Source organism: Oncorhynchus tshawytscha, unplaced genomic scaffold (genome assembly GCF_018296145.1).
Source record: "Oncorhynchus tshawytscha isolate Ot180627B unplaced genomic scaffold, Otsh_v2.0 Un_scaffold_4286_pilon_pilon, whole genome shotgun sequence".
NCBI classification, from domain to species: Eukaryota; Metazoa; Chordata; class Actinopteri; order Salmoniformes; family Salmonidae; genus Oncorhynchus; species Oncorhynchus tshawytscha.
In genome coordinates this window covers 80,324-105,000 of record NW_024609708.1, presented here as the reverse complement: position 1 = coordinate 105,000, position 24,677 = coordinate 80,324, and the positions used below count along the sequence as shown (strand labels likewise).

The 24,677-nt window shown below is 51.2% G+C and overlaps 1 pseudogene; it reads left to right on the top strand.

The window, feature by feature from the left end:
• LOC121845600 overlaps positions 1-24,677 on the top strand; it is a 106,873-nt pseudogene that overhangs the window by 12,360 nt on the left and 69,836 nt on the right.

The following is a 24,677-nucleotide window of genomic DNA, read 5'->3' as shown; positions in this document are numbered from 1 at the left end:
TCCTCTCTTTCCCTGCCCTCTCCTCTCTTTCCCTGCCCTCTCCTCTCTTTCCCCCGCCCTCTCCTCTCTCTCACTGCCACCTCTCCTCTCTCTCCCAGCCACCTCTCCTCTCTCTCCCAGCCATCTCTCCTCTCTCTCCCTGCATCTCTCCTCTCTCTCCCCGCCACCTCTCCTCTCTCTCCCCCGCCACCTCTCCTCTCTCTCCCCGCCACCTCTCCTCTCTCTCCCCCCGCCACCTCTCCTCTCTCTCCCCGTCACCTCCTCTCTCTCCCGCCACCTCTCCTCTCTCTCCCGCCACCTCTCCTCTCTCTCTCCGCCACCTCTCCTCTCTCTCTCCCTGCCACCTCTCCTCTCTCTCCCCGCCACCTCTCCTCTCTCTCCCCGCCACCTCTCCTCTCTCTCTCCCCCACCTCTCCTCTCTCTCCCCGCCACCTCTCCTCTCTCTCCCAGCCACCTCTCCTCTCTCCCAGCCACCTCTCCTCTTCCCAGCCACCTCTCCTCTCTCTCCCAGCCATCTCTCCTCTCTCTCCCCGCCACCTCTCGTCTCTTTCCCTGCCCTCTCCTCTCTTTCCCTGCCCTCTCCTCTCTCTCCTGCCACCTCTCCTCTCTCTCCCCGCCCTCTCGTCTCTCTCCCTGCCCTCTCCTCTCTTTCCCTGCCCTCTCCTCTCTTTCCCTGCCCTCTCCTCTCTTTCCCTGCCCTCTCCTCTCTTTCCCTGCCCTCTCCTCTCTTTCCCTGCCCTCTCCTCTCTTTCCTGCCCTCTCCTCTCTCTCCCTGCCACCTCTCCTCTCTCTCCCCCGCCCTCTCCTCTCTCTCCCCGCCACCTCTCCACTCTCTCCCCGCCACCTCTCCTCTCTCTCCCCGCCACCTCTCCTCTCTCTCCCCGCCCTCTCCTCTCTCTCCCTGCCACCTCTCCTCTCTCTCCCCCCACCTCTCCTTTCTCTCCCCGCCACCTCTCTCTCTCTCCCTGCCCTCTCCTCTCTTTCCCTGCCCTCTCCTCTCTCTCCCTGCCCTCTCCTCTCTTTCCCTGCCCTCTCCTCTCTTTCCCTGCCCTCTCCTCTCTTTCCCTGCCCTCTCCTCTCTTTCCCTGCCCTCTCCTCTCTTTCCCTGCCCTCTCCTCTCTTTCCCTGCCCTCTCCTCTCTCTCCCTGCCACCTCTCCTCTCCCTCCCCGCCTCTCCTCTCTCTCCCCGCCACCTCTCCTCTTTCTCCCCCACCTCTCCACTCTTCCCCTGCCCTCTCCTCTCTCTCCCTGCCACCTCCTCTCTCTCCCTGCCCCTCTCCTCTCTCTCCCTGCCCTCTCCACTCTCTCCCTGCCCCTCTCCTCTCTCTCCCTGCCCTCTCCTCTCTCTCCTGCCCTCTCCTCTCTCTCCTGCCCTCTCCTCTCTCTCCCTGCCCTCTCCTCTCTCTCCCTGCCCTCTCCTCTCTCTCCTGCCCTCTCCTCTCTCTCCCCTGCCTCTCTCTCTCTCCTCTCCCCAGCCATCTCTCCTCTCTCTCCCCGCCACCTCTCGTCTCTTTCCCTGCCCTCTCCTCTCTTTCCCTGCCCTCTCCTCTCTCTCCCTGCCACCTCTCCTCTCTCTCCCCGCCCTCTCGTCTCTCTCCCTGCCCTCTCCTCTCTTTCCCTGCCCTCTCCTCTCTCCCCTGCCCTCTCCTCTCTTTCCCTGCCCTCTCCTCTCTTTCCCTGCCCTCTCCTCTCTTTCCCTGCCCTCTCCTCTCTTTCCCTGCCCTCTCCTCTCTCTTCCCCTGCCACCTCTCCTCTCTCCCCCCCCTCTCCTCTCTCTCCCCCCGCCACCTCTCCACTCTCTCCCTGCCACCTCTCCTCTCTCTCCCCGCCACCTCTCCTCTCTCTCCCCGCCCTCTCCTCTCTCTCCCCGCCACCTCTCCTCTCTCTCCCCGCCACCTCTCCTTTCTCTCCCCGCCACCTCTCCTCTCTCTCCCTGCCCTCTCCTCTCTTTCCCTGCCCTCCTCTCTCTCCCTGCCCTCTCCTCTCTTTCCCTGCCCTCTCCTCTCTTTTTTCCTGCCCTCTCCTCTCTTTCCCTGCCCTCTCCTCTCTTTCCCTGCCTCTCCTCTCTTTCCCTGCCCTCTCCTCTCTTTCCCTGCCCTCTCCTCTCTTTCCCTGCCCTCTCCTCTCTCTCTCCCTGCCACCTCTCCTCTCTCTCCCCGCCCTCTCCTCTCTCTCCCCGCCACCTCTCCACTCTCTCCCCCACCTCTCCACTCTCTCCCCGCCACCTCTCCTCTCTCTCCGCCACCTCTCCTCTCTCTCCCCGCCACCTCTCTCTCCCCTGCCCTCTCCTCTCTTTCCCTGCCCTCTCCTCTCTCCCTGCCACTCTCGTCTCTCTCCCGCCCTCTCGTCTCTCTCCCCGCCCTCTCCTCTCTCTCTCTGCCCTCTCCTCTCTTTCCCTGCCCTCTCCTCTCTTTCCCTGCCCTCTCCTCTCTTTCCCTGCCCTCTCCTCTCTCTCCCTACCACCTCTCCTCTCTTTCCCTGCCCTCTCCTCTCTCTCCCCGCCCTCTCCTCTCTCTCTCTGCCCTCTCCTCTCTTTCCTGCCCTCTCCTCTCTCTCCCTGCCCTCTCCTCTCTTTCCCTGCTCTCTCCTCTCTCTCCCTACCACCTCTCCTCTCTTTCCCTGCCCCTCTCCTCTCTTTCCCTGCCCTCTCCTCTCTTTCCCTGCCCTCTCCTCTCTTTCCCTGCCCTCTCCTCTCTCTCCCTACCACCTCTCCTCTCTTTCCCTGCCCTCTCCTCTCTTTCCCTGCCCTCTCCTCTCTTTTCCCTGCCCTCTCCTCTCTTTCCTGCCCTCTCCTCTCTTTCCCTGCCCTCTCCCTCTCTTTCCCTGCCCTCTCTCTCTCCCCCCTGCCCTCTCCTCTCTCTCACTGCCACCTCTCCTCTCTCTCCCAGCCACCTCTCCCTCTCTCTCCCAGCCATCTCTCCTCTCCCTCCCAGCCATCTCTCCTCTCTCCGCCACCTCTCCTCTCTCTCTCCCTGCCACCTCTCCTCTCTCTCCCCGCCACCTCTCCTCTCTCTCCCCCCCCTCTCCTCTCTTTCCCCATGCCCCTCCTCTCTCTCCCAGCCACCTCCTCTCCCAGCCACCTCTCCTCTCTCTCCCAGCCACCTCTCCTCTCTCTCAGCCATCTCTCCTCTCTCTCCCTGCCCTCTCCTCTTTCCCTGCCCTCTCCTCTCTTTCCCTGCCCTCTCTCTCCCTGCCACCTCTCCTCTCTCCCCCGCCTCTCTCCCCCGCCCTCTCCTCTCTTTCCTGCCTCTCTTCTCCCTGCCTCTCCTCCCTCTCCTCTCTTTCCCTGCCCTCTCCTCTCTCTCCCTGCCACCTCTCCTCTCTCTCTTTCCCTGCCACCTCTCCTCTCTCTCCCTGTCCCTCTCTCCCTGCCACCTCTCTCTCTCTCCCCGCCCCTCTCCTCTCTCCTCTCTCCTCTCTCTCCCCTGCTCTCCTTTCCTCCCGCCACCTTCCCTCCTCCTCTCTCTCTCCTCTCCCTCTCTCCTCCCTCTCCTCCCTCCTCTCTCCCTGCCCTCTCCTCTCTCTCCCTGCCCTCTCCTCTCTTTCCTGCCCTCTCTCCTCTCTTTCCCTGCCCTCTCCTCTCTTTCCCTGCCCTCTCCTCTCTTTCCCTGCCCTCTCCTCTCTTTCCCTGCCCTCTCCTCTCTTTCCCTGCCCTCTCCTCTCTTTCCCTGCCCTCTCCTCTCTCTCCCTGCCACCTCTCCTCTCTCTCCCCGCCCTCTCCTCTCTCTCCCCGCCACCTCTCCCTGTCTCCCCCCCACCCCTCTCCTCTCTCTCCCCGCCACCTCTCCTCTCTCTCCCCCACCTCTCCACTCTCTCCCCCGCCCTCTCCTCTCTCTCCCTGCCACCTCTCCTCTCTCTCCCTGCCCTCTCCACTCTCTCCCTGCCACCTCTCCTCCTCTCTCCCTGCCCTCTCCTCTCTCTCCCTGCCCTCTCCTCTCTCTCCCTGCCCTCTCCTCTCTCTCCCTGCCCTCTCCTCTCTCTCCCTGCCCTCTCCTCTCTCTCCCAGCCATCTCTCCTCTCTCTCCCCGCCACCTCTCGTCTCTTTCCCTGCCCTCTCCTCTCTTTCCCTGCCCTCTCCTCTCTCTCCCTGCCACCTCTCCTCTCTCTCCCCGCCCTCTCGTCTCTCTCCCTGCCCTCTCCTCTCTTTCCCTGCCCTCTCCTCTCTCTCCCTGCCCTCTCCTCTCTTTCCCTGCCCTCTCCTCTCTTTCCCTGCCCTCTCCTCTCTTTCCCTGCCCTCTCCTCTCTTTCCCCTGCCCTCTCCTCTCTTTCCCTGCCCTCTCCTCTCTTTCCCTGCCCTCTCCTCTCTCTCCCTGCCACCTCTCCTCTCTCTCCCCGCCCTCTCCTCTCTCTCCCCGCCACCTCTCCACTCTCTCCCGCCACCTCTCCTCTCTCTCCCCGCCACCTCTCCTCTCTCTCCCCGCCCTCTCCTCTCTCTCCTGCCACCTCTCCTCTCTCTCCCGCCACCTCTCCTTTCTCTCCCCACCTCTCCTCTCTCTCCCTGCCCTCTCCTCTCTTTCCCTGCCCTCTCCTCTCTCTCCCTGCCCTCTCCTCTCTTTCCCTGCCCTCTCCTCTCTTTCCCTGCCCTCTCCTCTCTTTCCCTGCCCTCTCCTCTCTTTCCCTGCCCTCTCCTCTCTTTCCCTGCCCTCTCCTCTCTTTCCCTGCCCTCTCCTCTCTTTCCCTGCCCTCTCCTCTCTTTCCCTGCCCTCTCCCTCTCTTTCCCTGCCCTCTCCTCTCTCTCCCCTGCCACCTCTCCTCTCTCTCCCCGCCCTCTCCTCTCTCTCCCCGCCACCTCTCCACTCTCTCCCCCACCTCTCCACTCTCCCCATCACCACCTCCTCTCTCTCCCCGCCACCTCTCCTCTCTCCCCTGCCCTCTCCTCTCTCTCCCTGCCACCTCTCCTCTCTCTCCCTGCCCTCTCCACTCTCTCCCTGCCACCTCTCCTCTCTCTCTGCCACCTCTCCTCTCTCTCCCTGCCCTCTCCACTCTCTCCCTGCCACCTCTCCTCTCTCCCTGCCCTCTCTCTCTCTCCCTGCCCTCTCCTCTCTCTCCCTGCCCTCTCCTCTCTCTCCCTGCCACCTCTCCTCTCTCTCCCTGCCACCTCTCCTCTCTCTCCCTGCCACCTCTCCTCTCTCTCCCTGCCACCTCTCCTCTCTCTCCCTGCCACCTCTCCTCTCTCTCCCTGCCCTCTCCTCTCTCTCCCTGCCCTCGCCTCTCTCTCCCTGCCCTCTCCTCTCTCCCCTGCCACCTCTCCTCTCTCTCCCTGCCCTCTCCTCTCTCTCCCTGCCCTCTCCTCTCTCTCCCTGCCCTCTCCTCTCTCTCCCTGCCCTCTCCTCTCTCTCCCTGCCCTCTCCTCTCTCTCCCTGCCCTCTCCTCTCTCTCCCTGCCCTCTCCTCTCTCTCCCTGCCCTCTCCTCTCTCTCCCTGCCCTCTCCTCTCTCTCCCTGCCCTCTCCTCTCTCTCCCTGCCACCTCTCCTCTCTCTCTCCCTGCCCTCTCCACTCTCTCCCCGCCACCTCTCCTCTCTCTCCCCTCATTGGCCTCTCCTCTTTCCCTGCCCTCTCCTCTCTCTCCCTGCCACCTCTCCTCTCTCTCCCCCGCCCTCTCCTCTCTCTCCCCGCCCTCTCCTCTCTCTCCCCCCACCTCTCCACTCTCTCCCGCCACCTCTCCTCTCTCTCCCCGCCACCTCTCCTCTCTCTCCCCGCCCTCTCCTCTCTCTCCCGCCACCTCTCCTCTCTCTCCCCGCCACCTCCTCCTTTCTCTCCCCCGCCACCTCTCCTCTCTCTCCCTGCCCTCTCTCCTCTCTTTCCCTGCCCTCTCCTCTCTCTCCCTGCCCTGCCCTCTCTTTCCCTGCCCTCTCCTCTCTTTCCCTGCCCTCTCCTCTCTTTCCCTGCCCTCTCCTCTCTTTCCCTGCCCTCTCCTCTCTCTTTCCCTGCCCTCTCCTCTCTTTCCCTGCCCTCTCCTCTCTTTCCCTGCCCTCTCCTCTCTCTCCCTGCCACCTCTCCTCTCTCTCCCCGCCCTCTCCTCTCTCTCCCCCGCCCTCTCTCCACTCTCTCCCCGCCACCTCTCCTCTCTCTCCCCCGCCACCTCTCCTCTCTCTCCCCGCCACCTCTCCTCTCTTTCCCTGCCCTCTCCTCTCTTTCCCCCGCCCTCTCCTCTCTCTCACTGCCACCTCTCCTCTCTCTCCCAGCCACCTCTCCTCTCTCTCCCAGCCACCTCTCCTCTCTCCCAGCCATCTCTCCTCTCTCTCCCAGCCATCTCTCCTCTCTCTCCCGCCACCTCTCCTCTCTCTCCCCGCCACCTCTCCTCTCTCTCCCCGCCACCTCTCCTTTCTCTCCCCGCCACCTCTCCTCTCTCTCCCCGCCACCTCTCCTCTCTCTCCCCGCCACCTCTCCTCTCTCTCCCCGCCACCTCTCCTCTCTCTCCCCGCCACCTCTCCTCTCTCTCCCAGCCACCTCTCCTCTCTCTCCCCCGCTCTCCTCTCTCTCCCCCCGCTCTCCTCTCTCTCTCCCCCGCCACCTCTCCTCTCTCTCCCCGCCCTCTCCTCTCTCTCCCTGCCACCTCTCCTTTCTCTCCCCCCCACCTCTCCTCTCTCCCCCCCACCTCTCCTCTCTCTCCCCGCCACCTCTCCTCTCTCTCCCCCCCCGCTCTCCTCTCTCTCCCTGCCTGAATCTACATCCTAAATTGCACCCTATTCCCTATATAATGCACTACTTCTGACCAGGGCCCTATAGGGATTATGGTACCACATGAAGTGACTCTAAATTGGTTAAGTGCCCTTCAGCTATGAGGAGTCATCTTGTGAGACCTTTCCATCTCTGCCTTTGTGTATACATGGAGTGATATTACATTGTCTCAGGTCACCACCATGAATGTTAATGCCTTCTTTCAGATGTTTCTTTAAGGGCTTTGTGAATTTGAATCAGAACTAGCACCTCTTCTCAAAATCATTATCACGTACAGTATCAGTCATTGAGGGATTTTATTTATTTTTAAACTATTTTCTACATTGTAAAATAATAGTGAAGACATCAAAACTATGAAATAAAACATATGGAATCATGTAGTGACCAAAAAAGTGTTAAACAAATCAAAATATGTTTTATATATTAGTTTCTTCAAAGTAGCCACCTTTTGCCTTGATTTTCACACTCTTGGCATTCTCTCAACCAGCTTCACCTGGAATTATTTTCCAACAGTCTTGAAGGAGTAGTAACCCAGGCACTATCCAGTCTGACTGTTGGGGAATAACAGTCTAGTCACTGTCCAGTCTAATGAAGATGGATCTGACTGATGGGGAATTAACAGTCCAGTCTAATGAAGATGGGTCTGACTGATGGGGAATAACAGTCTAGTCACTGTCCAGTCTAATGAAGATGGATCTGACTAATGGGGAATAACAGTCCAGTCACTGTGTCCGTCCTCAGTGCTGAAAACTAGCTAAGAGTCCCCTTCAAATGTCTCTCTTCTGTGTGATTCTCAACCTTCTTTAACCTTCATAGGCCCGTGGCCCAGATGATATGACAGTCAGGCTAGGGAAGACTACTGGACCCCTGTATTAAATACAACATCTCTGTTTCCTCCTCCTCCTCTCCCTGGGACAGTCTCAGAAACAGAATGTAGATCTGAGCAGGCAGGCCAAGTTCGCCCAGACACCGTCCTTCGCTCTCTTCGTCACCCTGAAGAACGTGGTGTGTAAGATCGGAGAAGATGCAGAGGTCCTCATGTCGCTCTACGACCCTGTTGAGTCAAAGTTCATCAGGTATGTAACCTCCTATGACGTCATAGGTTTTAAAGGTCATCGCGTACAGTACATCGAGCCCATAGGGAGAGCGTTGCATTGTGGGTTTTGTAGTCGACTTGAGCTTCAACAGATTTCCGCAACGATTTTCACAAGTTACTACCAAACTTATCATAACGACAAATTGAAACATTTGCTCACAAAAAAATATTGTACTTATTTAACACTGTAAATTATAGGAATTAGTTGTTTTGAATTGTTTCTTTTAAGGTTAAAGGTCATCAGGTATGTTCCTCTGTGACCCTCTGAGGGTTAAAGTTTATCAGGTATGCCAAGGGTCGCAAGAGTTCTGGACACTTTCTCAAATTTCCCAGGTTTTCCTGAAATCCCGGTTAGAGGATTCCCTCCCTGGTTAGAGGATTCCCTCCCTGGTTAGAGGATTCCCTCCTGGTTAGAGGATTCCCTCCTGGTTAGAGGATTCCCTCCTGGTTAGAGGATTCCCTCCTGGTTAGAGGATTCCCTCCCGGTTAGAGGATTCCCTCCCGGTTAGAGGTTCCCTCCCCGGTTAGAGGGTTCCCTCCCGGTTAGAGGGTTCCCTCCCCCAGGTTAGAGGGTTCCCTCGCCGGTTAGAGCGTTCCCTCCCGGTTAGAGCCTCCCTCCCGGTTAGAGCCTCCCGGTTAGAGCCTCCCCTCCCCGGTTAGAGGGTTCCCTCCCCGGTTAGAGCGTTCCCTCCCGGTTAGAGCGTTCCCTCCCGGTTAGAGCCTCCCCTCCCGGTTAGAGCCTCCCCTCCCCGGTTAGAGCCTCCCCTCCCCGGTTAGAGCCTCCCCTCCCCGGTTAGAGCCTCCCCTCCCGGTTAGAGCCTCCCCTCCCGGTTAGAGCCTCCCCGGTTAGAGGGTTCCCTCCCCGGTTAGAGGGTTCCCTCCCCGGTTAGAGGGTTCCCTCCCGGTTAGAGCCTCCCCGGTTAGAGGGTTCCCTCCCGGTTAGAGGGTTCCCGGTTAGAGCCTCCCCCCCGGTTAGAGCCTCCCCGGTTAGAGCCTCCCCGGTTAGAGCCTCCCGGTTAGAGCCTCCCCTCCCCGGTTAGAGCCTCCCCTCCCCGGTTAGAGCGTTCCCTCCCGGTTAGAGCCTCCCCTCCCGGTTAGAGGGTTCCCTCCCCGGTTAGAGGGTTCCCTCCTGGTTATTTCCTCACTATTGTGGGAATCCTCTCATCAGGATTTCTGGAGAACCTCTGAATCATGGGAATAGTACTGTCCTAGGCCCGAGTGCAGAGCCAGGAACGTTACAGCACCGACCCAGCTGCCAGCCTGCCTGGGGTTTTCTCTTGTTCCGGGATACTGTTCAGGAAACGTTTCATCTGTGTACGACATTAGTCAGTCGATTGTCATTTGATCATCTTGAGACTAGAGTTGATTTGTGATGCCAGATTGTAAAGCTAAAATGTTGATATCGGTTCTTCCCTCCTCCCCAGTGAGAATTACCTGGTGCGATGGTCCAGTCAAGGCCTGGTGAAAGATATAGACCAGCTACATAACCTGAGATCAGTCTTCACTGTGAGTATATGTAGATATAGACCAGCTACATAACCTGAGATCAGTCTTCACTGTGAGTATATGTAGATATAGACCAGCTACATAACCTGAGATCAGTCTTCACTGTGAGTATATGTAGATATAGACCAGCTACATAACCTGAGATTAGTCTTCACCGTGAGTATATGTAGATATAGACCAGCTACATAACCTGAGATCAGTCTTCACCGTGAGTATATGTAGATATAGACCAGCTACATAACCTGAGATCAGTCTTCACTGTGAGTATATGTAGATATAGACCAGCTACATAACCTGAGATCAGTCTTCACTGTGAGTATATGTAGATATAGACCAGCTACATAACCTGAGATCAGTCTTCACCGTGAGTATATGTAGATATAGACCAGCTACATAACCTGAGATCAGTCTTCACCGTGAGTATATGTAGATATAGACCAGCTCCATAACCTGAGATCAGTCTTCACTGTGAGTATATGTAGATATAGACCAGCTACATAACCTGAGATCAGTCTTCACCGTGAGTATATGTAGATATAGACCAGCTACATAACCTGAGATCAGTCTTCACCGTGAGTAGATGTAGACCAGCTACATAACCTGAGATCAGTCTTCACCGTGAGTATATGTAGATATAGACCAGCTACATAACCTGAGATCAGTCTTCACTGTGAGTATATGTAGAGTGTTGGCTGCTACTGCACGGTTGTTTACCCAGACCTGTCTTGAGGGATGTCGGTGTGTGTGTGTGTGTGTGTGTCTGTTTACCCCCTGTTTGGGCGGCTGTGTTTGTTAAGCTCCCGGCTCTGAAAGAAAGAGGACGACCCAGAGCGACCCGGTTTGTTTGTCAAAGGTCACCTCTCTACTAATGGCTGGCTAAGGGCAGCCCGGGTCACCAAGCGCCTACGTACGACAAGCTAGTTGGCGCCCGCTACTCCACTCGCTACACTGGCGGCACAGCATGGATCACAGCAGGACATGAACCATGGACACAATTAAATAGGGAGTTCAAGCAATTCGGGAGTGAAAACGGCCTCCTTAACAAAAATGTATCCTCCTTTGAAAAGGTTCTCTCAGCCTGGTGGTGTTACTGCTGCAGCCTAATAAACAGATCAGCCTGGTGGTGGTGGTGTTACTGCTGCAGCCTAATAAACAGATCAGCCTGGTGGTGTTACTGCTGCAGCCTAATAAACAGATCAGCCTGGTGGTGTTACTGCTGCAGGGGTGTAGTGTAAAGGAACACTCGGGAAGTACTGTTACCAAGGTAATACTGACTCATTCACTGTGTTGGGCAGTACTGTTACCAAGGCGTAGCTCCGTGGTCATACTGCAGCATAGCTCCGTGGTCATACTGCAGCTCCGTGGTAACAATGTAGCTCCGTGGTCATACTGTAACTCCATGGTCATACTGCAGCTCCGTGGTCATACTGCAGCTCCGTGGTCATACTGCAGCGTCGCTCTGTGGTCATACTGCAGCGTAGCTCCGTGGTCATACTGCAGCTCCGTGGTAACACTGTAGCTCCGTGGTAACACTAGCTCTGTGGTCATACTGCAGCTCCGTGGTAACACTGTAGCTCTGCAGTCATACTGCAGCGTAGCTCCGTGGTCATACTGTAACTCCGTGGTAACACTGTAGCTCCGTGGTCATACTGCAGCTCCGTGGTAACACTGTAGCTCAGTGGTCATACTGCAGCTCCGTGGTAACACTGCAGCTCCGTGGTCATACTGCAGCTCTGTGGTAACACTGTAGCTCCGTGGTAACACTGTAGCTCCGTGGTAACACTGTAGCTCCGTGGTAACACTGTAGCTCCGTGGTCATACTGCAGCGCAGCTCCGTGGTCATACTGAAGCGCAGCTCTGTGGTCATACTGTAGCGCAGCTCTGTGGTCATACTGTAGCGCAGCTCTGTGGTCATACTGTAGCGCAGCTCTGTGGTCATACTGTAGCGCAGCTCTGTGGTCATACTGTAGCGCAGCTCTGTGGTCATACTGTAGCGCAGCTCTGTGGTCATACTGTAGCGTAGCTCTGTGGTCATACTGTAGCGTAGCTCCGTGGTCATACTGCAGTGCAGCTCCGTGGTCATACTGCAGCGTAGCTCTGTGGTAACACTAGCATAGTTCCGTGGTCATACTGCAGCGCAGCTCCGTGGTCATACTGCAGCGCAGCTCCGTGGTCATACTGTAGCTCCGTGGTCATACTGCAGCTCCGTGGTCATACTGTAGCTCCGTGGTCATACTGCAGCTCCGTGGTCATACTGTAGCGTAGTTCCATGGTCATACTGCAGCGCAGCTCCGTGGTCATACTGCAGCGCAGCTCTGTGGTAACACTAGCATAGTTCCGTGGTCATACTGCAGCGCAGCTCCGTGGTCATACTGTAGCTCCGTGGTCATACTGCAGCTCCGTGGTCATACTGTAGTGTAGTTCCGTGGTCATACTGCAGCTCCGTGGTCATACTGTAGCTCCGTGGTCATACTGCAGCTCCGTGGTCATACTGTAGCTCCGTGGTCATACTGCAGCTCCGTGGTCATACTGTAGCGTAGTTCCGTGGTCATACTGCAGCTCCGTGGTCATACTGCAGCTCTGTGGTAATATGGAATAGCTTCACTCTTTCTCAGTGTTTCCTCATCCTGGTCCTGGGGACTTAAAGGGGGTTTGTTTGTTGTTCCCGACACATCCCGTTCAACTCATCTCTTTCATCTAGCTTTCATCCAGGTGTGTAGTACTAGAGCAACAACTAAAATGTGTACCCCCCCACTTCTATCTACAATGAAAAAATAAATGAAGTGTTGGTCCCATGTTTCATGCGCTGAAATAAAATATCCCAGAAATGTTCCACTGGCACAAAAAAACCTGTTTACATCTCTGTTAGTGAGCGACTTCTCCTTTGACCAGTTAAACCATTTGTCAGGTGTGGCATATCAACACACTGATTTAAACAGCATCATCATTACACAATTGTTGTAATGTTGCGTTTCTATTATTTGATCAGTATAAATTATTTGTTTCCCGATTTGTAACTGAAGTTGTGTAGGAATACAAGACGTTTACAGGTACACCAGGGTGGTTTTGCTCCTCCCAATACACCACCACTGAGTCTATTGGTTGTCGTCGTTCTCCCCCCCAGGACCTTGGCAGTGAGGATTTAAAGAGAGAGAAGATCAGCTTTGTGTGCCAGATCGTTAGAGTCGGACGGATGGAGCTACGTGACAACAACACCAAGAAGCTGACCTCTGGGCTGAGGAGACCCTTTGGAGTGGCAGGTAAACCGGCCGTGTCTTTAAACCCAGAGACTACTGGAACTAGCCTGGGAACCGGTCTGTTTGTGCTAACATTCCTCTGTCTCTATCAGTAACAGAGACTACTGGAACTAGCCTGGGAACCGGTCTGTTTGTGCTAACATTCCTCTGTCTCTATCAGTAACAGAGACTACTGGAACTAGCCTGGGAACCGGTCTGTTTGTGCTAACATTCCTCTATCAGTAACAGACTGCTATAGCATCGACCTTCTATACTATATGTCTCTAACAGTAACAGACTGCTATAGCATCGACCTTCTATACTATATGTCTCTATCAGTAACAGACTGCTATAGCATCGACCTTCTATACTATATGTCACCATCAGTAACAGACTGCTATAGCATTGACCTTCTATACTATATGTCTCTATCAGTAACAGACTGCTATAGCATTGATCTTCTATACTATATATCCTGTCTCTAACAGTAACAGACTGCTATAGCATTGACTTTCTATACTATATGTCTCTATCAGTAACAGACTGCTATAGCATTGACCTTCTATACTATATGTCCTGTCTCTAACAGTAACAGACTGCTATAGCATTGACTTTCTATACTATATGTCTCTATCAGTAACAGACTGCTATAGCATTGACTTTCTATACTATATGTCTCTATCAGTAACAGACTGCTATAGCATTGATCTTCTATACTATATGTCCTGTCTCTATCAGTAACAGACTGCTATAGCATTGATCTTCTATACTATATGGCCTGTCTAACAGTAACAGACTGCTATAGCATTGACCTTCTATACTATATGTCTCTATCAGTAACAGACTGCTATAGCATTGACCTTCTATACTATATATCTCTAACAGTAACAGACTGCTATAGCATTGACCTTCTATACTATATGTCCTGTCTCTAACAGTAACAGACTGCTATAGCATTGACTTTCTATACTATATGTCTCTATCAGTAACAGACTGCTATAGCATTGACTTTCTATACTATATGTCTCTATCAGTAACAGACTGCTATAGCATTGACTTTCTATACTATATGTCTCTATCAGTAACAGACTGCTATAGCATTGACCTTCTATACTATATGTCTCTATCAGTAACAGACTGCTATAGCATTGACCTTCTATACTATATGTCTCTATCAGTAACAGACTGCTATAGCATTGACCTTCTATACTATATGTCCTGTCTCTAACAGTAACAGACTGCTATAGCATTGACTTTCTATACTATATGTCTCTAACAGTAACAGACTGCTATAGCATTGACTTTCTATACTATATGTCTCTATCAGTAACAGACTGCTATAGCATTGATCTTCTATACTATATGTCCTGTCTCTATCAGTAACAGACTGCTATAGCATTGATCTTCTATACTATATGGCCTGTCTAACAGTAACAGACTGCTATAGCATTGACCTTCTATACTATATGTCTCTATCAGTAACAGACTGCTATAGCATTGACCTTCTATACTATATGTCTCTATCAGTAACAGACTGCTATAGCATTGACCTTCTATACTATATGTCTCTATCAGTAACAGACTGCTATAGCATTGACCTTCTATACTATATGTCCCGTCTCTACCAGTAACAGACTGCTATATCATTGACCTTCTATACTATATGTCCTGTCTCTATCAGTAACAGACTGCTATAGCATTGACCTTCTATACTATATGTCCTGTCTTTATCAGTAACAGACTGCTATAGCATTGATCTTCTATACTATATGTCCCATCTCTATCAGTAACAGACTGCTATAGCATTGACTTTCTATACTATATGTCTCTATCAGTAACAGACTGCTATAGCATTGACCTTCTATACTATATGTCCCGCCTCTACCAGTAACAGACTGCTATAGCATTGACCTTCTATACTATATGTCTCTATCAGTAACAGACTGCTATAGCATTGACCTTCTATACTATATGTCCTGTCTCTATCAGTAACAGACTGCTATAGCATTGACCTTCTATACTATATGTCCCGTCTCTACCAGTGACAGACTGCTATAGCATTGACCTTCTATACTATATGTCCTGTCTCTAACAGTAACAGACTGCTATAGCATTGATCTTCTATACTATATGTCCCATCTCTACCAGTAACAGACTGCTATAGCATTGACCTTCTATACTATATGTCCGTTCTCTACCAGTAACAGACTGCTATGGCATTGACCTTCTATACTATATGTCCTGTCTCTAACAGTAACAGACTGCTATAGCATTGACTTTCTATACTATATGTCTCTATCAGTAACAGACTGCTATAGCATTGACCTTCTATACTATATGTCCTGTCTCTATCAGTAACAGACTGCTATAGCATTGACCTTCTATACTATATGTCCCGTCTCTACCAGTAACAGACTGCTATATCATTGACCTTCTATACTATATGTCCTGTCTCTATCAGTAACAGACTGCTATAGCATTGACCTTCTATACTATATGTCCTGTCTCTAACAGTAACAGACTGCTATAGCATTGATCTTCTATACTATATGTCCCATCTCTACCAGTAACAGACTGCTATAGCATTGACCTTCTATACTATATGTCCCGTCTCTATCAGTAACAGACTGCTATAGCATTGACCTTCTATACTATATGTCCTGTCTCTAACAGTAACAGACTGCTATAGCATTGACCTTCTATACTATATGTCTCTATCAGTAACAGACTGCTATAGCATTGACCTTCTATACTATATGTCCTGTCTCTACCAGTAACAGACTGCTATAGCATTGATCTTCTATACTATATGGCCTGTCTATCAGTAACAGACTGCTATAGCATTGACCTTCTATACTATATGTCTCTATCAGTAACAGACTGCTATAGCATCGACCTTCTATACTATATGTCTCTAACAGTAACAGACTGCTATAGCATTGACCTTCTATACTATATGTCTCTATCAGTAACAGACTGCTATAGCATTGACCTTCTATACTATATGTCTCTATCAGTAACAGACTGCTATAGCATTGACCTTCTATACTATATGTCTCTATCAGTAACAGACTGCTATAGCATTGACTTTCTATACGTCTCTATCAGTAACAGACTGCTATAGCATTGACCTTCTATACTATATGTCCCGCCTCTACCAGTAACAGACTGCTATAGCATTGACCTTCTATACTATATGTCTCTATCAGTAACAGACTGCTATAGCATTGACCTTCTATACTATATGTCCCGTCTCTACCAGTGACAGACTGCTATAGCATTGACCTTCTATACTATATGTCCTGTCTCTAACAGTAACAGACTGCTATAACATTGATCTTCTATACTATATGTCCCATCTCTACCAGTAACAGACTGCTATAGCATTGACCTTCTATACTATATGTCCGTTCTCTACCAGTAACAGACTGCTATAGCATTGACCTTCTATACTATATGTCCTGTCTCTATCAGTAACAGACTGCTATAGCATTGACCTTCTATACTATATGTCTTTATCAGTAACAGACTGCTATATCATTGACCTTCTATACTATATGTCTCTATCAGTAACAGACTGCTATATCATTGACCTTCTATACTATATGTCCTGTCTCTAACAGTAACAGACTGCTATAGCATTGACCTTCTATACTATATGTCTCTAACAGTAACAGACTGCTATAGCATTGACCTTCTATACTATATGTCCTGTCTCTAACAGTAATGGATGTGACTGACATCATAACAGGCAAGATGGATGATGAGGACAAGCAGTATTTCATCCCCTTCCAGCCGTGAGTATGAAATATGAATAACACACACTCTCTCTCATCCATTACATCACCATAACACAGTGCACTATGTCATAAAACCCGTGTCGATGTCTCTGTTCCTACTTGATCATGGGGGAGATGTTCTATAAACACAACACATATGGACCAGAACATAATGGAGTTCATGGTGGGACCTCTATGGACCAGAACATACTGGACCTCTATGGACCAGAACATACTGGACCTCTATGGTAGGACCTCTATGGACCAGAACATACTGGACCTCTATGGACCAGAACATACTGGACCTCTATGGACCAGAACATACTGGACCTCTATGGACCAGAACATACTGGACCTCTATGGACCAGAACATACTGGACCTCTATGGACCAGAACATACTGGACCTCTATGGACCAGAACATACTGGACCTCTATGGTAGGACCTCTATGGACCAGAACATACTGGAGGTCTATGGACCAGAACATACTGGAGGTCTATGGACCAGAACATACTGGAGGTCTATGGACCAGAACATACTGGAGGTCTATGGACCAGAACATACTGGAGGTCTATGGACCAGAACATACTGGAGGTCTATGGACCAGAACATACTGGAGGTCTATGGACCAGAACATACTGGAGGTCTATGGACCAGAACATACTGGAGGTCTATGGACCAGAACATACTGGAGGTCTATGGACCAGAACATACTGGAGGTCTATGGTGGGACCTCTATGGATCAGAACATACTGGAGGTCTATGGTAGGACCTTAATGGACCAGAACATACTGGAGGTCTATGGTAGGACCTCTATGGACCATAACATAATGGACCTCTATGGACCAGAACATAATGGACCTCTATGGACCAGAACATAATGGACCTCTATGGACCAGAACATACTGGAGATCTATGAACCAGAACATAATGGACCTCTATGGACCAGAACATAATGGACCTCTATGGACCAGAACATACTGGAGGTCTATGGTAGGATCTCTATGGGCCAGAACATACTGGAGGTCTATGGTGGGATCTCTATGGACCAGAACATACTGGAGGTCTATGGACCAGAACATACTGGAGGTCTATGGACCAGAACATACTGGAGGTCTATGGACCAGAACATACTGGAGGTCTATGGACCAGAACATTAGTCTACGTTAGGGTCATGGACCAGAACATAATGTCTATGTTAGGGTAGTACTCTGGCCTCAATGGACCAGAACATTAGTCTATGTTAGGGTAGTACATTAGTTCCTGTTAATTATGGATCCCCAGTTCCTGTTAAGGCAACAGCTACTCTTCCTGGTGTTTATTTTGGATCCCCAAGCTCCTGCAGGCAGCTACTCTTCCTGGGGTTTATTATGGATCCCCATTAGTTCCTGCCAAGGCAGCAGCTACTCTTCCTGGGGTTTATTATGGATCCCCATTAGTTCCTGCCAAGGCAGCAGCTACTCTTCCTGGGGTTTATTATGGATCCCCATTAGTTCCTGCCAAGGCAGCAGCTACTCTTCCTATTAGGATCCCCAGTTCCTGTCAAGGCAGCAGCTACTCTTCCTGGGGTTTATTATGGATCCCCATTAGTTCCTGCCAAGGCAGCAGCTACTCTTCCTGGGGTTTATTATGGATCCCCATTAGTTCCTGCCAAGGCAGCAGCTACTCTTCCTGGGGTTTATTATGGGGGCAGCAGCTACACTATTATGGATCCCCATTAGTTCCTGCCAAGGCAGCAGCTACTCTTCCTTGGGTCTAAGCACAACATATAACATTATTACACCACTACATATCTACAATACAAAATGTGTAATACCAACCATACGACAATATTACAATGTATGTGTGTGTCTCTACCTTTTTGTTTGTGTCTCTCCACAGTTGCATAAGGTTTTGGTTGTTTTGTGTGATTGGTTGTCTATTTGAGCCAGTAAATGGGTCTTTACTATTCGTATGGAGGGGAATGACTGGAGCTTCCCTCCAGGCCTGAGGACACACACTCTCTACTAGGCTTAAATGGAAGATGTGGCATATTGGAAGTGGCAATATCGTCCACTATTATCCTCAGTAATTTTCCATCCAGATGGTCTGACCTCGGTGGCTTGTCATTTGTTGATAGACAACAATCATCTTTTCACCTCTTCCACACGGACTTTACGGAATCAGTCAGATATATATTTAGAGTTTGTTGCCGGCATGTCGTTCCCTATATAGTGCACTACTACCCTATAGGCCCTGGTCTAAAGTAGTGCACTACTACCCTATAGGTTCCTGGTCTAAAGTAGTGCACTGACCCTGGTCTAAAGTAGTGTACTACTACCCTAATAGGTTCCTGGTCTAAACTACCCCTATAAACCCTGGTCTAAAGTAGTGCACTACTACCCTATAGGCCCTGGTCTAAAGTAGTGCACTACTACCCTATAGGTTCCTGGTCTAAAGTAGTGTACTACTACCCTATAAACCCTGGTCTAAAGTAGTGCACTACTACCCTATAGGCCCTGGTCTAAAGTAGTGCACTACTACCCTATAAACCCTGGTCTAAAGTAGTGCACTACTACCCTGTTGACCCTGGTCTAAAGTAGTGCCCTACTACCCTGTAGACCCTGGTCTAAAGTAGTGCACTACTACCCTATAAACAGGGTAACAGGGTTGTTTTCAACCCTTCACACCTGATTTAATGTGCAGTTTATTACACACCCTATTACCTACATAGACCAGGTTTAAAGTAGTGCACTATATAGGGAATAGGGTGCCATAGTAGTGCACTATATAGGGAATAGGTTGCCATTTGGGGCTCAGGCCCTCCACTATTCCACCGTGACTAAATTAAGGCGATCTCATTTGTTCCTGAGAGGATTCCATAATTGGAAATGGTTTAGCACGAGGCCCAAATGGCACCCTATTCCCTATATAGTGCACTACTATTCACCCCCAAATGGCACCCTATTCCCTATATAGTGCACTACTATTCATCCCCAAATGGCATCCTATTCCCTATATAGTGCACTACTATGGCACCCTATTCCCTATATAGTGAACGTGGTGAAGGATGTAAGGAAAAGAGTGTCATTTGGAACTCAGTCGTAGCTACCAATCAGTTTAGTTTAGTTGGCACGGTAGGCAGATCTCCTCAGTTAACAGCTCTATTTAGGAATATACATCATGGATTAGACTCCTCCTCTCCACACACACACACACACACACACACTGTCGTAGTGATGAATTTTGTAGTGATGAAGTTTCCTGAATAGCAGCTTTAGTTTTTAGCTAGGACCCTGTTCTAAGGCAAACTAAACAGGAAGTTACCGTTCCTGATAAAGGACTGTTTGATGTAACTATATAATTGGTTAGAGATCTCTGGCAAACAGCTTCGTTTTGGAGACGGAAATGGCCCTCACATTGTTAAAACAAAGGTTGAGATATAATGTCATGTTCTTCCTAGTGTTGCCGGGGGCAACATCTTTCCCTAAAAGACTTCAACCAGGGTTACAATGGCCTTTTCTAACCCAGTTATTAATATTTAGTTGATCTAAAGTCTACAGGAAGAGGAAAGGGAGAGATGTTAGTCATGTTCAATGTTATTGCTGCTTTTTAATTCAATCAAGCTCTTATTTACTTCATTTCTACCCTTAAACATTATGCATCCTTCAGGCATTTCTCTCTGCCCTCCTCTCTCCTCCTCTCTCTCTATGCCCTCCTCTGCTCTCCCTCCTCCTCTCCTCTCCTCTGCTCTCTCTCCTCCTCTCCTCTGCTCTCTCTCCTCCTCTCCTCTGCTCTCTCTCCTCCTCTCTCTCCCTCCTCTCCTCTGCTCTCTCTCCTCCTCTCCTCTGCTCTCTCTCCTCCTCTCCTCTGCTCTCTCTCCTCCTCTCCTCTGCTCTCTCTCCTCCTCTCCTCTGCTCTCTCTCCTCCTCTCCTCTGCTCTCTTCTCCTCTCCTCTGCTCTCTCTCCTCCTCTCCTCTGCTCTCTTCTCCTCCTCTGCTCTCTCTCCCTGTCTCCTCTGCTCTTCTCCTCCTCTGCTCTCTCTCTCTCCTCTGCTCTCTCTCCTCCTCTCCTCTGCTCTCTCTCTCTGTTCTCCTCTCTCCTCCTCCTCTCCTCTGCTCTCTTCTCCTCTGTTCTGCTCTCTCTCCTCTCTCTCTCCTCTCTCTCTCCTCCCCTCTGCTCTCTCTCCTCCTCTCCTCTGCTCTCTTCTCCTCCTCTGCTGTCTCTCCTACTCTCCTCTGCTCTCTCTCCTCCTCTCCTCTGCTCTCTTCTCCTCCTCTGCTCTCTCTCCTACTCTCCTCTGCTCTCTCTCCTCCTCTCCTCTGCTCTCTTCTCCTCCTCTGCTCTCTCCTCCTCTCCTTTCCTATCTCTTCTCCTCTGCACTGCTCTCTCTGCCCTCTCCTCTGCTCTCTCTGCCCTCTCCTCTGCTCTCTCTCCCCTCTCCTCTGCTCTCTACTCTCCTCTGCTTTCTCTCCTCCTCTCCCTCTGCTCTCTCCTCCTCTCCTCCTCTCTCTCTCCTCTCCTCTCCTCTCTCTCCTCTTCTCCTCCTCTCTCTGCCTCTTCCTCTCCTCTGCTCTCTCTGCACCTCTCCTCTCTCTCCTCCTCTCCTCTGCTCTCTGCTCTCCTCTGTTCCTCTCCTCCTCTCCTCTGCTCTCTCTCTCTCTGCTCTCCCTCTCCTCTCTCCTCTGCTCTCTCTTCTCCTCTCCTTGCTCTCTCCTCTCCTCTTCTCTCTCCTCTCCTCTCCTCTGCTCTCTCTTCTCCTCTCCTCTGCTCTCTCTTCTCCTCTGCTCGCTCTTCTCCCTCTCCTCTGCTCTCTCTTCTCTCTCCTCTTCTCTCTCTTCTCCTCTCCTCTGCTCTGCTCTTCTCCTCTCCCTCTGCTCGCTCTCTCCCTCTCCTCTCTCTCTATTCTCCTCTGCCTCTTCTCCTCTCCTCTCTCTTCTCCTCTCCTCTGCTCTCTTCTCTTCTCCTCTGCCCTCCTCTCTCTGCTCTCTCTTCTCCTCTCTCTCTCTTCTCCTCTCCTCTCCTCTCTCTTCTCCTCTCCTCTCTCTCTCTTCTCCTCTCCTCTGCTCTCCTCTCTCTCTCTCTTCTCCTCTCCTCTCTCTCCTCCTCTCCTCTGCTCTCTCTTCTCCTCTGCTCTCCTCTGCTCTCCTCTTCTCCTCTCCTCTCTCTCTCTTCTCCTCTCTGCTCTCTCTTCTCCTCTGCTCTCTCCTCTCCTCTCCTCTGCTCTCTCTTCTCCTCTGCTCTCTCTCTCTCCTCTCCTCTCCTCTGCTCTCTCTCCTCCTTCCTCTGCTCTCTCTCTCTCCTGCTCTCTCTCCTCCTCTCCTCTGCTCTCTCTTCTCCTCTCCTCTGCTCTCTCTTCTCCTCTCCTCTGCTCTCTCTTCTCCTCTCCTCTGCTCTCTCTCTCCTCTCCTCTGCCCTCTTCTCCTCTCCTCTGCTCTCCTCTCCCTCCTCCCTCTGCTCTTTTCCTCTCCCTCCTCCTCCTCTCTCCTCCTCTCTGCTCTCTCTCCTCTCCTCTCTGCTCTCTCTCCTCCCTCTGCTCTCTCTCCTCTGCCCTCTCTTCTCCTCTCCTCTCTCTTCTCCTCTGTCTCTCTCTCCTCTCTCCTCTGCCCTCTCTTCTCCTCTCCTCTGCTCTCTCTTCTCCTCTCCTCTGCCCTCTCTTCTCCTCTCCTCTCTCCTCTTCTCCTCTCTCCTCTCCTCTCTTCTCCTCTGCCTCTCTCTCTCCTCTGCCCTCTCTTCTCTTCTCCTCTCCTCTGCTCTCTCCTCTCTTCTCCTCTCTCTCTGCTCTCTTCTCCTCTCCTCTGCCTCTCTCTCTCTCTCTCTCTCTCTCCTCTGCTCTCTCCTCTCTCTCTCTCTCCTCTGCTCTCTCTCTTCTCCTCTCCTCTCCTCTCTTCTCTTCTCTTCTCCTCTGCTCTCTCTCCTCTCCTCTGCTCTCTCTCTCTCTCCTCTGCTCTCTCTCCTCCTCTCCTCTGCTCCTCTCTTCTCCTCTCCTCTCTCTCTCTCTCCTCTCCTCTGCTCTCTCTGTCTTCTCCTCTCCTCTGCCCTCTCTTCTCCTCTGCTCCTCTGCTCTCTCTTCTCCTCTCCTCTGCCCTCCTCTGCTCTCTCTTCTCCTCTCCTCTGCTCTCTCTTCTCTCTCCCTCTCCTCTGCTTCTCCTTCCTCTGCTCTCTTCTCTTCTCCTCTCCTCTGCTCTCTCTTCTCTTCTCTCTCTCCTCTGCTCTCTCTCTCTCTCTTCTCCTCTCCTCTGCTCTCTCTTCTCTTCCCTCTCTCTCTCTCCTCTCTCTCTCTCCTCTGTCCTCTCTTCCTCTTCTCTCCTCTCTCTTCTCCTCTCCTCTGCTCTCTCTCTCTCTCCTCTCTCTCTCTCTTCTCCTCTGCTCTCTCTTCTCCTCTCCTCTGCCCTCTTCTCCTCTGCCCTCTTCTCTCTGCTCTCTCTTCTCTTCTCCTCTGCCCTCTGTCTCCTCTGCTCTCTCTTCTCCTCTCCTCTCTCTTCTCTTCTCCTCCTCTGCTCTCTCTTCTCCTCTCTGCTCTCTCTTCTCTTCTCCTCTCCTCTGCTCTCTCTTCTCCTCTCCTCTGCTCTCTCTTCTCTCCTCTCTCTCTCTCTCCTCTTCTCTGTCTCTCTCTGTGCCTCTTTTCTCTCTCTTCTCCTCTCCTCTGCTCTCTCTTCTCCTTCTCTTTCTCCTCTCCTCTGCTCTCTCTTCTCCTCTCCTCTGCTCTCCTTCTCTCTCTCTCCTCTGCTCTCTCTTCTCTTCTCCTCTGCTCTTCTCTTCTCCTCTGCTCTCTCTTTCTCTTTCCTCTGCTCTGCTCTCTCTCTCCTCTCTCTGCTCTCTCTCTCTCCTCTCTCTCTTCTCTGCTCTCTCTTCTCTCCTCTCTCTCTCTCTCTTCTCTCTGCTTCTCTCTCCTCTCTCCTCTGCTCTCTCTTCTCCTCTCCTCTCTGCTCCTCTGCTCCTCTTCTCCTCTGCTCTCTCTTCTCCTCTCCTCTGCTCTCTCTTCCTCTCCTCTGCTCTCTCTTCTCCTCTCTCTGCTCTCTTCTCTTCTCCTCTCTCTGTCTCTCTTCTCCTCTCCTCTGCCCTCTCTTCTCTTCTTCTCCTCTGCTCTCTCTTCTCCTCTCTCTCTCTGTCTCTTCTCCTCTGCTCTCCTCTGCTCTCTCTTCTCCTCTGTCTCTCTCTCCTCTGCTCTCTTCTCTTCTCCTGTCTCTTCTCCTCTGCCTCTGCTCTCTCTTCTCTTCTCCTCTGCTCTCTCTTCTCTTCTCCTCTGCTCTCTCTTCTCTTCTCCTCTCTCTTCTCCTCTGCTCTCTCTTCTCCTCTGCTCTCTCTTCTCTTCTCCTCTCTCTTCTCCTCTGCCTCTCTTCTCTCTCTCCTCTCCTCTTCTTCTCCTCTGCTCTCTCTCTTTCTCCTCTCCTCTGCTCTCTCTTCTCCCTCTCCTCTGCTCTCTCTCTCTCTTCCTCTGCTCTCTCTTCTCCTCTCTCTCTCCTGCTCTCTCTCCTCCTCTCTTCTGCTCTCTCTCTCCTCCTCTCCTCTGCTCTCTCTCTCCTCTCCTCTGCTCTCTCTCCTCCTCTCCTCTGCTCTCTCTCCTCCTCTCCTGCTCTCTCTTCTCCTCTCCTCTGCTCTCTCTCTTCTCCTCTCCTCTGCTCTCTCTCTGCCCTACTCTCCTCTCTGCCCTACTCTCCTCTCTGCCCTACTCTCCTCTCTCCTCTACTCTCCTCTCCTCTGCTCTCTCCTCTGCCCTCCTCTCCTCCTCTCCTCTCCTCTCTCTCTGGTGTTGTTCCTGTCATGTGCCTACTACAGGCTAGCGTTGGATGATGCTGTGCTTCGCCACAGGCAACTGAACATCTCCCGTTTTTCAACCAGGGTGGCGGGGAGAGTGACTTTCTCCAGACCGTCATCAACAAGGTCATCGCCGCCAAGGAGGTCAACCACAAGGGACAAGGTAAAGTTAATGTACAGGAGGTGGGGGGTGAGATGCTTGGAGTGGTACTGTGAGAGGGCAGGGAGGTTCTGTTGGGTGACGTTACTGTATGATATAGAATACAGTATGATATAGAATACAGTATGATATAGAATACAGTATGATATAGAATACAGTATGATACAGAATACAGTACGATATAGAATAAAGTATGATATAGAATACTGTATGATATAGAATACAGTATGATATAGAATATAGATATAGAATACAGTATGATATAGAATACAGTACGATATAGAATACAGTACGATATAGAATACAGTATGATATAGAATACAGTATGATATAGAATACAGTATGATATAGAATACAGTATGATATAGAATACAGTACGATATAGAATACAGTATGATATAGAATACTGTATGATATAGAATACAATGATACATTTATAGAATAAGTTACTGTACAGGGAGAATACAGAATGATATGACAGG